Consider the following 14,431-nt stretch of genomic DNA (forward strand, 5'->3'; position numbering starts at 1 on the left):
AAATGGAAAGAATATGGCACAACCAAACCTACCAAGAGGAGGCCCACCCAAACTGAAGAGTCGGACAAGGAGAAAATTAATCAGAGAAGCAACCAGGAGGCCCATGGTTACTCTGGAGGAGTTGCAGAGATCCACAGCTGAGGTGGGAGAATCTGTCCACAGGACAACTATTAGTCGTCTACTCCACAAATCTGGCCTTTATGGAAGAGTGGCAGAAGAAAGCATTGTTGAAAGGATCCATAAAATCCCGTTTGGAGTTTCCAGAAGCCATGTGGGAGACACAGCAAACATGTGGAAGAAGGTGTCTGGTCAGATGAGACCAAATTGAACTTTGGCCTCAATGCAAACGCTATGTGTGGGAACCCAACACTGCCCATCACCTGAGCACACCATCCCAACAGTGAAATATGGTGGTGGTAGCATCATGCTGTGGGGATGCTTCTTCAGCAGGTACAGGAAACTGGTCAGAATAGAGGGAAGATGGATGGAGCCAAATACAGGAAATTGAAGAAAATCTGATGCAGTCTGCAAAGACTTGAGACTGGGGCGGAGGTTCATCTTCCAGCAGGACAATGACCAAACATACAGCCAGAGCTACAAAGGAATGGTTTGGATTAAAGAATGTTAATGTCTTAAATGGCCCAGTCAAAGCCCAGACCTCAATCCAATAGAGAATCTATGGCAAGACTTGAAGATTGCGGTTCACAGACGGTCTCCATCAATCTGACTGAGCTTCATCTTTTGCCAAGAAGAATGGACAAACCTTCCATCTCTAGATGTGCAAGCTGGTAGAGACATACCCCAAAGACTTGCAGCTGTAATTGCAGCGAAAGGGGTTCCCAAGTATTGCACAGGGGTGAATACTATGCACCCAACAGATGTCAACTTTTTTGTTCTCATTATTGTTTGTGTCCAATAAATTTATTTGCACCTCCAAGTACTATGCATGTTTTGTTGATCAAACGGAAAAAGTTTATTTAAGTCTATTTGAATTCAGTTAGTAACAGTACATAATGGGAAAAGTCCAAGGGGTGAATACTATGCAAGGCACTGTAGATTCTATTTCAGGCTCCGTTCTTTCTATCGTCTCCACTCTCACTCACTGTGTTATCCACAGCAGCGGCAGAGTATCAGTGTATTTTCTTTATTAGTGACATCACTGCTGTCCCATAAAGTCGCTCTTCACCCCCACCTCACTAACAAACTCCTCGATATCAGTTTCAGAAAGTTTCGCTTCCTCTTCTCATCGCTTGATGCCGCGACTCCGTCACGACTCACGGTGGAAACCCATTGGTCAGCAGCATAATTTAATATTCATGCCGTGCTTTGCATTGCCCATTTATAGTGTAAAGTGGGCGTGTGGAGGGCGGATTTGGAGGCAGATCCACGTACGAACGTTTCCAGGTGGACTGTGATTTATAAAGCGAACATTGCGTTCAGGTGTGCGTGCACACGGTTTTATAAATCGGAATTTACTTTGGCGTACGCCATTTCCGGCTTTTGGGCGTACGTACACTTTTAGTATCAATTCTGTATCTTCTGGTCAGGATAATTTAGTGACCCATAAAAACCTCCTGAATGATAAACACTGTAAATCCTTGACATGAATCCTGAATCTTCACTGAAAAAAGCAGATTATCTGAAGACAAATGGAGCTAATGTTAGTTGTAGCTTGGCTAACAGCCCGCAGACCCACCTGATGTCCAGTATCCTTCAATTCCCCTTAACCTCAGTCAAGCTGCACCAAATATCACACACTCGTAGATATCAGTTACGTAAATTGACCTGCTTTTTTCATCAAGAGCCATTAATTATTCTCTGGGAAAACCTTGAAAATGTCTCACAATGTTAAATTAAAAAAAATAAAAATCCTGGATCTGCCCCCTGATTCAGATCAGTGCCAAAATGTAATGGGTTCTTCCGTGAACTATACCACATCCTTCCAGTTTCATGGTAATCCATTCAGTCGTTTTAGCGTAATCTTGCTTACAGACAGACAAACAAGCAACAGACAGACAGAGGTGAAAACATAACCTCCTTGTAGGAGGGAATTACCCTAAACCAAATGCATTTAAGTGGCCCAGTATCTTACAAGTATCAACCAGTCAATTTCACAGTAGAGCATGAAGACGACTGTACAGTCAAACTGTCCCAAATATGAGTCACATAAATCAATCTTCAACATTTGTATCCATTTTCTACACAGAGGACTGGAATCAATCCTAGCATGCACTGTGACAGGTTGCACCCCGAACACTCGCACACCGACAGACAGAAAACACAGGCATGTACACAGGGAGATAATGCTCCACAAAGAAAGAGAAAAGCCAGTTCTAACTGTGGAGGTTCAGTGCTGCACATTGCCAGTTGTTTTTTTTGGTGTGTGTGTGTGGGGGGGGGGGCAGTAGTACAACATTTGTAATCCTGTTAAAAGCGTATGTTTCCACTATTTAAAGAAATCAATTCTGTTATTACAGCACCAGAATTTCTCGCAAGACTTCAATAGATCCAATCAATACTCGTATGGTACTTAAACAGGAGTTAGAATCTAATAGTATCAGAGCTGGCCTGGCTTCAAAATAAAGACTTTGTTCGACGTAATAGTCCAACCCACTTTGAGCACAGAGATGAGAGATGAATAACATGTTTGTGGGGCTCTTTTGAGAGTGACAAGAGAAAGGCGGAACTTGAAAAGAGGTTGGGAGTGCTAATGAGCCTTATTTTAAGAACACAACGCAGCTATGAATATTTAACAGCTCGTCTCCTTTATGTTCCACCAAAATATAAAGTCTGATGAATTCACCACTCGGAGTGAAAAATTGTCTGCATAAAGCGGCCCCTTGCCAGGAAGCCTCTGTATTATATTTTTGGACAGTTTTTATGGTTGCTATAAAACAACACCTCTACATTTCTGTAATTCTGCACTAATGGTGTTATTTCTAATATAAGTGGCAGTACACACACACACACACACACACACACACACACACACACACACACACACACACACACACACACAGACATGTTGATTACTTGTTGGTTACTGTGACACAATGCCAGCAAAAAAAGAACAAACTAAACAAATAATGCTTTAAAGTCTCTGTATTGTTCTTGAAATAAAATCATTCAAACGTCAGCTCACTCACATCTTCATTTCTCCTTCGTGAAAATGGCCCGTCATTCATTCATGAATAATGATGGTTACTCAAATAACCTTTCTCCACACGTCCAAAGAGGACAAGTTTCAAGGTAGTCGGAAAGAGACTCTGCAAGGTGCCGTGTCCCATGGACTCACTTTGTTGCTAGGCAACAGCAAGGGCACCGAATCCTTTTTCAGGAAAACAACTTCACTGTCCACAATAAATAAAGATAGAAGGAACACACCATGAACCTCTTGAGCAGGGTTAAGTCGCTGGGAATAACACTCGGCAAACATCAAGTAGTGCAGCTGCAAAGGCCAGAGAGTTGTTTATGTTTGGTAATTAGACTCTTTACTCCCAGGACACAAAGCAATGCACTGCATGTCTGCAATTTTCAAAAGGTTTACAGAGTGAGAAAAGGCTCATTTCACTCCTAATGATGCCTAATTAAGATCAAATTGTTAATTGGTGTAAAGAAAAATATGAATTGTTGTTTTTACTTAATAATCACGTTCCCTATTTGAATGGTCTGCGGACACTCGGAGATGAATGTAAATGCTACATTCAGGCTGTGTCCTTCGTTTTCATGAGGAGAATGTGAGCAAACACCCTCAGAACAGATCAAAAGGCTACTAGACTACTAACAAAAGTAGCTAGGACTCCTTATCAAAGACGCCTGGCTTTATCTCATTAAAACAGGCGCGAAAGACAGGGAAAAAAGCTCCAGCTCCAAAGGGAAATGAAACAGTTTTGCCCGTATTTGCTTTGTTACTTAGCTAGAAAAAGCTCAAATTAATTACTCTCATCTTCCTCACTCTATTCATTATTCTGGCTGTAAACACATTAGTCAAATGAAATGTCTCTGTGCGCACCTGGCTTTCTTATCTTTTTTGGGGCCGTGGACGACAGGGTGGTTTCGGCTTTCCAACACGCTGCAAGCTGAGTATTAAGGAAACCCTGTCCCATTTACGGGATATGGTACCTGCCACCTCCTCTACCGATAGCCGCCTCCCAGGAAGCCTTAATGTCTGAGATTTGTCAGTGTCAATTTCCCAGCTAATCTCTCTGGTCCACCTCGCTACTGCCTCTGCCGCCCATTCATTCTGTTGCCCTGTCCCTTCCTGCTCTCACTATCCCACGCAGGGTGGAAAGTCAACTGGAAGCCGAGGGAAAGGAAACGTATCGGTGGTAACGGAGGCTGCAGCAAGCAGCAGAGTTCATACACATCCAAGGAAAACTGTACAGCTTTTATTCGGACTTGTTTGTGCTGCGGGTCAACGTGACACAAGGTCTGAGTCTTAGCTCATTTTAAAACCCGGGAAAATAGAACAGACTATGGGAAGTCAGATGATACAATAGAACATATTGAGATATAAACAGCACTTACACAATTTTATGATTGACCACAGCGACTATTATTGCTGCTGATGAACAAGACAGATTTGTTTATAATATGATACAGTTGGATGTACAGGCAATTACAGAAAATTATTATTTTTTGGATAAATAAAGGGAAAAATTTAAGAAATACAAATTAGTAAGTTATTATGCATTTCCTTTCAAATTATAAAATACAGTGTTTCCATGGTAATATTTTATCTTTGACCAATATGTCAAAGAGCCTGACCCATATGGATTGTTGGGAGCTAATTCCGATAAAATTAAGGAGAAAAACATTTCCAATACCTTATTCAAGACAATATAAATATATATATCCCAAAAATTTGCCATGATTTCTATAATATCATTTAAAAAAAACTATTGCAAAAACATGAGTGAGGCTTGAAATGTTACAGTTTAATCTTAAACTTTGTTATAAATAACTATGAATAAAAATAAAGCACAAATACAACAAAATATAGAGAACTCAACTTACGAAAGTAAACATTTTTATGTAAAACAATTATAAATCCTATTTTTCTGCATTAATCTGTCAAATAAATGTTTTCATATTGGCGCATATCAGATAACATTTACTCCAATATCACTATGTCTGTGAAAGGCTCATATTGGTCATGTCTTATCGGCCAAAGGATAAATCGACTAGGCTCTAGTTTCACTAATGTTTCAATGAATTAGAATATTTTTTAACTTAATCACATAACTACATCCTTATTTTCTGCAGGATAATCTGTTACATTTCCGCAGTTTGGTCACATCCTTCTTTTACACACCTGCATATCAGGATGTGTGAGTGGAGAGAGAATGGATGTTGCATATTTAAGGTTAATATTTTTGTGCCTATGAAATGTATTCTTTAAGAAGATGTTTTTGGTTGTTTAATTATTTCATCATTATTACATCAGAACATTTCATCCCATGTTGATGTAGGTGATTGTGATAATAATGTGACAGTGCCACTGCAACAAGGTGATGCATAGTGCGTGTTCCACTTGTCTCCTAACAATGTCAGAGAGCTGCAGTCAACCAGGTTCAGCCACAATGTTATTTAACGCTCTGAGTCTCCAACACAAAAGAGGTTAAAAGCTGCTTATCAACAGAGAATGAAAAGCTTTTTGTTAAAAATTAATTACTTCTGAATAGCAAGTGTTAACTACTGTTTTAACAGTCAGGAAATAGCATCACTCAAGAGCAGAGGAAGTATTTATTTCAGCAGCAGACTGGAAGTTGGCAGACAAAGAGGAGGTGTAATTTGCCCTCAGTTCTGCAGTAAGCAAAATGCAAATTTAGGCCACATTAAGAAAGCCCATATTCTCTGCTCATTACTGTTAGACGCTGGCACACTGGAAAGCCTCTTGGCCAGTAACATTAGCCTTCAGCATCACTTACTTAGAATAATTCTGCAAAAAATCTAACTGAAGACTGTGAATTACAATACCCTTAGATATCAGAAGATGACTTTACCAATTCAAACTTTACCAATGTGATATGAAAAGTTGGAACATCCTCCACGCAGCAGCTCTGTGGCAGATTCTGGTCACTTTCAGAATTTCAGACAATTTGTCGAGTCACACTTTTTGGGAGTTCCCATTTTTAATTTTTAAATAAAAGTAATATTTCTTCAGTTGGATTAACAGAAAAAACACAAACAGTACTATCAGGCAGCGCGCTGATGCAGATTTTCACATCATGTTTTTAATGGCAAACTGGTTACCCTGGATGCAATGATCTATTTCCTTATGCAACATATGCAGATGGAAAAATAATCACTCTGGAGTGTGGGTGTGATTGTGTTGAAAGAACATTTTAATCTCTTTCAGCTTCGACTTTTGGGGTTTAAAACAGAATTAGGAATTAAGCAGAATTAAATTTTTTATATAACAAAGCAAAGAGATTTTTATTTTTGCGTAAAGACACGTTATAATATTTTGGCTTATGGCTTGTGTCATAGAAGATTGTAGGCATATTTTACTCGTCAGTGTGTGAAGCTGATGTGTTATATCTTTTCAAAAGTAACTACAAACGTCCTTGTGTGACGAGCACCTTTAAAAGAGGAGTAAAAGTGAGTCTACATAACTGGAGGGACACAGGCAGCCGCCTGAAGATTGATGATCTGCTGCAGCTGAACATGTGGCTGAGAACAAGTAAAGACGAAACACTTCAAGGGACAGTCTGACATTTTGGGAAATTCCTTCACAGGCTCTCGTACTGAGTTGGATAAGAAAATCGATTGGCCACCGTTCTCATATTTGTGAAGTGAATATGAGTCTACAGCCAGCAGCTGGTTAGCTTAGTTTAGCATAATCAGTGGAAGGTAGGCATGTGTTAACTTGTGAGCCTAACAGCTGGATTATAAACGTTTTGTCTCCCCTCTTTAATGCTAAGCTAAGCTAATTGGCTAGTGTTGGTAGATTTATATACTGAATAGCATTTAGTGTGTGTGTGTGCGTGTGCGTGTGCGTGTGCGTGTGTGTGCGTGTGCGTGTGTGTGTATCTTGCAGTATCTCAGTCTCACCTTGACATTAAGAGTATCTGGCTGCATTCCATTAGATGCGTAGGATCCTAAGGCGTCTTCAGATGGCCGCCATGTCGCTGCAGTGTGTCAGCTACAAAAACAAAAAGAGGACAACATGACAAAATGTACCAAAACACAGGTTGTTTTAGGATTAAATTAAAATCGCAATGTGTTTCTGATAAACAGGATATTATGGCCGATCACCATGTGAGTCTTTGCAGACACATTTGGGGATTAGCATGGTGAAATACAAACTTTGGCAATAACGTGGTTCTGTTTATTACCATTTAGTGAAATCATATTGTGATAAAATTACAAATTGTTACTGTGTCCTTCCAATCAAGTTTTATAAATAAAAACAAGCAAAATGAGCCATTCACGTCAGCCTACTGTGAGTTAAGCATGATGTCTGATGCAGGAAACAGTGTAACACAGTTTCTTTGTTATATTTGAATGAACAATCTTGTTAAAAACATGATGGTAATGAAATGTGCGACTGTTACGTTCCGTTTAACTGCATTAATCAACTAGTAGTTTAACATGTGCAGGATCCTAAAGGTCAGAGACGGTAGAGAAGATACATTTTACAATCTATTCTCTGGTTCAGGCTTTTTCACTTAGTGTTTATTTGTTTGACGTTAAAAACAATAAAATATGGCACCGTGTCTGAGCTCGATTGTCGAACGCTGCGCTGGAATGAGGCTTTGATAGCCATTTTTCTTATCATCATATTCATATATGGATTATTAAAACCCAATGCTGTGCATGAGATCTGACCTGTCAATCTGATTCCTTCAGCTGAGGACAAATTGAGATTAAAGTAACTTCAATTCATCAGCCTCTCATCAAGAATGTACAGTAATGCCCTTTTTAGGAATGCATGGCTGTAATGTGTCCAAAAATATCTAACATCCTCTAAGATAAGTGACTTCTGGCAGCCCCGCTCTGTGCTGTAATTTCAAAATCTTACTCTGCGTGGCACATTGATTTATTTCCCACTAAGCATAAAACCCATCAATTCGCTGCATATGACATTATGGCTCGTTCAAGGCTGTCTGGGGAGAAATTATCATGCTCGATGATGTCGCCGAGTTAAACCCATAGAACAGATGCGCGCCTGATGCTGAATTCAAAGCACAATGAAACATGTCGCTTCAAAGCACAGCGGACTCTCCGGAGACAAACGAAGGTACAGAGCAGCGCTCTGCACAATTCAGGAAGTCGTCTACAATGCAGAGGAATCAATTAAAGAGGGGCTTTAATTATATATTATCCAAGCTGTGCTGGTGATCATTATGTGTGTCTGAAAAATACATTAAAATGACATCAGCTGTCCTGTCAAGAAAGAAACTTCTTCCTGATTTTGAACAGGACAGATATAGATCATCTTTATAAACTCAAATGTTTATTTCATTTTGACAGCGTTAAAGTTTCACCCAGCAGTAAAACTGTATCCAACATCAGGTCTCAAAACCTGGACTAGAATGAGCCAAATGGGCTTTTTCAAAGAGCACATATTAAAAATGTTTGATTTCCAAGTGCATATGTTATAACATTATGTTTTTCCGCATTTACTCCTCATTCATATTATGGTGATAAAATCACTGCAGCTTTATGCTGTATATTACTATATAATAATGCCACTAAATTGCTTTGGGAATTGTTTAAATGGGCTAAACAACAGTTTTCCAATAATGTCCTGAGCCACGTCCAAACTAATGTACCAAGAAGACTGTGCTGCAGTAATAAACCAAACACAGGACTGAAAGCTGACCCTGGAGACTTGTTTTACTAACCCATTGTCGCATGATATAAGCATCACAGCAACCTAAGCACAATGACTGAGAACAACATGCAACCTAAATGTATGAAAAGCCACAAACAGCAGACAAAGCACTTTGGAAACATATCAGCTATTTTCACACATGTATAAATTAACATTCAGCTCTGTAAAGGTCATTTCTACCTTTTCAAGCTGCAGCAATTCTCACTTTCCATAATAAAAAAAGCAAATGATGTGAAGATGTTGGGGAAACGTTTGATTAAAACTAGTTTAAAAGGGTCTTTTCTCATGGATTCTTCTTTAATACTATTCTGCTGACAACACGTATACATGCATATGAGTTCCACACATTGCTAACAAACTGTAAACCTGTCAGGTATTAGCATGATAAAGGGAAAAACATTAACGCAGCATGCCTCACACTATGGCTTCATTCCTGTTCCCCTAAAATAGTAGAAAATATTATCAGTGTTGTTGTAAACACAAGTACAAATCCCTGCTGTTATGGCAGCCATACTGAGAGACTTGTGATGTTTCACAGTCATTTCCATTCCACAGCCGGCATTTGCATTTGTTTGATTTCCAGCAGCAGTGCGCGGTGCCTCTTTGTGCAACAATAGAGACACAAATAAATTAAGATCCATCCTTCCTGGCAGAGATTATTTATCTCCCTACTCAAGCTGTCTGAACTTCGAAAACACAGCTTCAACTTATTCATTGCAATTCCCATACCCGTCGCCCACTGCCTTGACAGTAAAGATTACAGTCTGCTGTATGCCTGTGCATGGTTCTGTTAAATATCACTCTCATATTGCAGCTAATAAAGGATTTGTTTAGCCTACTTTGGTGAGCAGATGCCAGATGAATCATTGTAATATATTGCACGCCTATAGCTATAACCCCACTGCTAATCCTTCTGCAGAAAATCAATTTTTCACATTGGCTTCGACTGCCCTTAGGAAGACAAATCACAAAAGTAGTCAAAGCAGCGATCAGAATCAAACAGACTGGAAGAAGATGGAACAGAGTGGAATGCCTCGTGTACAATCTGTAACAAGTTGCTGCCAGAATGACAACGGGCCATTTTACTCTCATCAGCCTCTTGAAAAGACAAACAGGATATGATTAGGATGATTAAGATGAACAGAGACAAAAGGCCAATGGGGTGAACATGGCTGGAGATAATGAAAGGATTAGGGGGGGATTCACTTATTCCTTTATTAATTAGTTGGTATATGCAGGTTTTTAATAAAAATAAAAAATTAGGTTAATGTTCACCCTAACTATGAACAACAGGTTACTGTTCACCCTAACTATGAACAACAGGTTACTGTTCACCCTAACTATAAACAACAGGTTACTGTTCACCCTAACTATAAACAACAGGTTACTGTTAACCCTAACCTAACTATAAACAACAGGTTACTGTTACCTAACTATAAACAACAATTGCTAACCTAACTATAAACAACAGGTTATTGTTAAACCTAACCTAACTATAAACAACAGGTTACTGATAACCCTAACTATAAACAACAGGTTATTGTTAACCCTAACCCTAACTATGAACAACAGGTTACTGTTCACCCTAACTATAAACAACAGGATACTGATAACCCTAACTATAAACAACAGGATACTGATAACCCTAACTATAAACAACAGGATACTGATAACCCTAACTATAAACAACAGGATACTGATAACCCTAACTATAAACAACAGGTTACTGATAACCCTAACTATAAACAACAGGTTATTGTTAACCCTAACCCTAACTATAAACAACAGGTTACTGATAACCCTAACTATAAACAACAGGTTATTGATAACCCTAACTATAAACAACAGGTTACTGTTCTAACCCTAACTATAAACAACAGGTTACTGATAACCCTAACTATAAACAACAGGTTATTGTTCAACCCTAACTATAAACAACAGGTTACTGTTCACCCTAACTATAAACAACAGGTTACTGATAACCCTAACTATAAACAACAGGTTATTGTTAACCCTAACCTAACTATAAACAACAGGTTACTGTTCACCCTAACTATAAACAACAGGTTACTGATAACCCTAACTATAAACAACAGGTTACTGTTAACCCTAACCTAACTATAAACAACAGGTTACTGTTCACCCTAACTATAAACAACAGGTTACTGTTCACCCTAACTATAAACAACAGGTTATTGTTAAGTAACCCTAACTATAAACAACAGGTTGACTTGTACAGGTGCAATGAGTGGAAAACGTCACTTATGGTGAGATAGTCAGGTGCGGCGAAAAAAAAAACAACCTTTAGCAAAAGAGAGAGAAGGATCTGCAGTGAGCAGATGAGCACTGACCCAATCTGACCCACTTTTCCCTGATTTATGGTTTATGGTCCCTCAGCAGACACAGCTTTGTTCTGGGGGGCCATAAATCTCCCGCACCTCAGAGCCGATCAGCTGACCCTCCAATCCTGGCAGCCGGCCCCTCACGCACAGCCCCGTCCGCCGGCTGCAGGCGAGCTCTCAACACAAAGCAGAAATCACCCGAGCCACAAGCGCAGACCAGTTAATCACAGCGAGCAGACAATGGTATGAAATAGAGCCAAGTGAGCCGGGCAGGCGATTCATCGCAATCGCTAAAGCACTCAAACAGGACAGCTGAGGTTTACCTGTTTGGTAACCTCTGCTCTGAGCGCGGGGGGAAAGCTTTTTCCTGAAAAGTGAAATGAAGTTCTCACTGTTTGAAATAAGCCAGCAGGAGTTGGCGTAAGGAAGACAGAGCTGAAATGGAAACACAAACATGACACAATGACACAGTTTTGTATGTATGCCTCCTGACATCTTCGAAAGGGCTACATGTCATAATAATTATGAGACACATTAATTGGTGTGATGAACGGAGCAGCAGCAACTGGTGAGAGGGTTAAGAAGTTGTATCATCAAAGAGGTAAACATTGCGCACCCGGCTCAGCAGGTACACTGCTGCAGGAGGGAGAGCACTGTGTGTCTGCGATGAGTTATTTCTTCTGGATCAGACATGGTAACATGTCCCACTGTCAGTGGCAGGAGAAAGATAGAAGAGAAAAAACAGAGGACAGTGCTCGATAGGGACGGAGTGGTGGTGGTGGGGTTTGATTTGAAAGGGAGGAGAGAAGCAGCATGAGAGATGGAGGCTGCCATAGAGGAGTCAGATATTACTCCACTAAGACATCGGCTTGGAAAATAAACACACATAGGAGCAGCGTGCAGAGAGCAGGAATCCAAGTGGAGGAGGGAAGCGTCACCGATCACAGAAGCAGCACCTTCATGAAAAACAAAAAAAATTAAAACCCAGCACACTCACCTGCCCAAAGCATTTAAACACATCTCTGCGCTCAGTCCCTGTCACTGTGTGTGTGTTGTGCGGGAGCTCTGCGAACGCCACCAGTCTAAGTGATCTCCATGCCTCTTGTCTCTCAGTAAACTGGAGATAAATGGTCACTGTAAAGGCAGTGAGTGAGTGAGTGAGTGAGTGAGTGAGTACAGCCCAGCAACGAGCCGTTTCTTTTTCTGTGATCCCACTCCTGCGCATGGATGTTCTTTTTCCTCTCTCTCTCTCTTCCCCCTCCTTTTCACTCTCTCGTTTGTTCGCCTATACTCTCTCAAGAGCACCCCCCCACACACACACACACACACACACACACACCTGCCCCCCACAAATCCTACCCCCTATCCCCCAAGCACATTTCTCCTTGCCACTAACAGTCTCTGCAAATGCTGGTTTCTCATTGGTCCTTTCATCCACTTTCCGGTTTCCCTATCTTAAAGGAACAACGTATACCCCCCACCCTCTTTCCTCAACTGCGGCTCAAAAAGTGTGTGTACTGTTGTAAACTAATTACATTTTAGGGTCGGAGCAGCACAAGCCTCCATAATTTATGAGCTCAATTAAAGAGGCGACGACAGATGTGTACCTGAAGAGCTAGACCTCAGGAAGCAGCAGAATTAGATTCTCTTGGAGATGCTGATGTGTGTGTGTGTGTGTGTGGGGGTCTGACATTCATTGATCTCACCGGGGGACTGAGGAAATGCAACAGTGTCAACAGGTCTCTGGTCGACGCACGTGGCCTGTGACTGGCATAAATGGGGAGGTCATATTTTTTTCTTCAAAAGAGACGAGTAAGCAAGTTAAATAGAGCAGAGATCCGGCCAAAAGCTCTCGTACCAAGGTGATCTATCACCATGAAAATACTTTAATAAAAGTAATGCTTCTGTTTTGGCTTGAGAACGAGCCCAGTGAGGCTTTAAATGTCTAAGTCTGGATCTTTAAAACAACCTTCCAACCCTTGAATATTCACCTTTTCTTGCTGCAGTTACAGCAGTGGAGACACTTTACTGCTTCATTATAATTAGTTCCTTCACGTGTAACCATATAACATGAGTAAAGACCTCTCCTATGCTGCCATGTAACTCTGCCATGCATTGGTGGGTTTTACAGCCAGCTCCTGGATGATACAAGCAACAGTAAGTGCCAACAGTAATCTTTGGTATCATCAAGTTTTACATCCTGAGGCAGAGCAGCTGAGAACGAGTTGGTACCTGTTTTATTCTTTTTCAAATCCGTCACTGACTTTGAAACCTCGCTGAGTAGTGACGCAGGGTCCAGTTCTTTGAGCTAACTCAGACAGACAGAGAGTAATGAGTTGATTTACTTCTGTAGGAGGCTTGTCACAGAGGGAGGTACAAATCCCCACATGCTGCGCTCCAGCCAGTACCACAGTCTTTTCCTCCACATCGACCCAGCAGTCAAAAACACAGAGCATGGGCCTCGCCACAGACACACAGCACTATGTATAATAGATGAGACAAAACTAAACTGTGAAGGGATCAAATCTAACGTCCTCTCAGGGAGCAACACACATTATGAATTCAGCTCTATTTTAGCACACTTCACATGAGAATTATGAACAGGTGTTTGGTCAGTGTATTGGAAATAACTATATTTTTATACTTTTGTGCATATATATTATGACTAATATCCACAACAATGCTGTGCATACTCTTAAGTCCAAGTATAGAAAATGCAAGTGGCTATGAATATTAAAAGTAACAGGCATGCATAGAGTTCAACAGCGTTGTTCTGAAGGAAAATTTCAATTCCATTTTTCCGATTACAGATTTTGATTATCAGCCATATTATTGCAACAACCCAATGTAGACTTACAAGCTAAGATATTGAGGAACAATGCTATTGGCTCCTGTAGAGGCCACAAGTCTGTATGAAATCAACTGCATTCCAAGAAAACATGTTTTATTTCCAATGTCAAATAGAAGTACTACACTACCCACAATCCTCAGGTGTAGTAGCAACATCTCTGGTGGAGCTCGCTGTTACCATATATATTATACATTATGTAAAACACTATATGTATACATACGAGATACAAACTACAATATATTGCAACAATATTTTAACAAACGCGTTCAAATTCAAGAAGTGCTGGAAGTCATTGGAAAGGGGTGGTTCTCAATGGTTTATGGCATGTGTAGTTCCTTTACTCTTAAAATAATTATGTACACAGTCACAACCATTATCTTTTGTTAAATCTTCCTG

General features: G+C 40.3%; 1 protein-coding gene across 1 annotated transcript in view; it reads right to left on the reverse strand.

Annotated features, from left to right (window-relative positions):
• Nucleotides 1-12,359, reverse strand: part of mgat4c (mgat4 family member C) — a 99,684-nt gene extending 87,325 nt beyond the window's left edge. Inside the window, 2 exon segments of the mRNA XM_047339729.1 lie at nucleotides 7,057-7,147; nucleotides 12,182-12,359. The gene's annotated coding sequence lies outside the window, so the exon portion shown is untranslated.
• Between the last annotated feature and the right edge of the window lie 2,072 nt (nucleotides 12,360-14,431).

The sequence above is a fragment of the Hippoglossus stenolepis genome, chromosome 5, assembly GCF_022539355.2.
Source record: "Hippoglossus stenolepis isolate QCI-W04-F060 chromosome 5, HSTE1.2, whole genome shotgun sequence".
In the NCBI taxonomy this organism is placed as follows: domain Eukaryota; kingdom Metazoa; phylum Chordata; class Actinopteri; order Pleuronectiformes; family Pleuronectidae; genus Hippoglossus; species Hippoglossus stenolepis.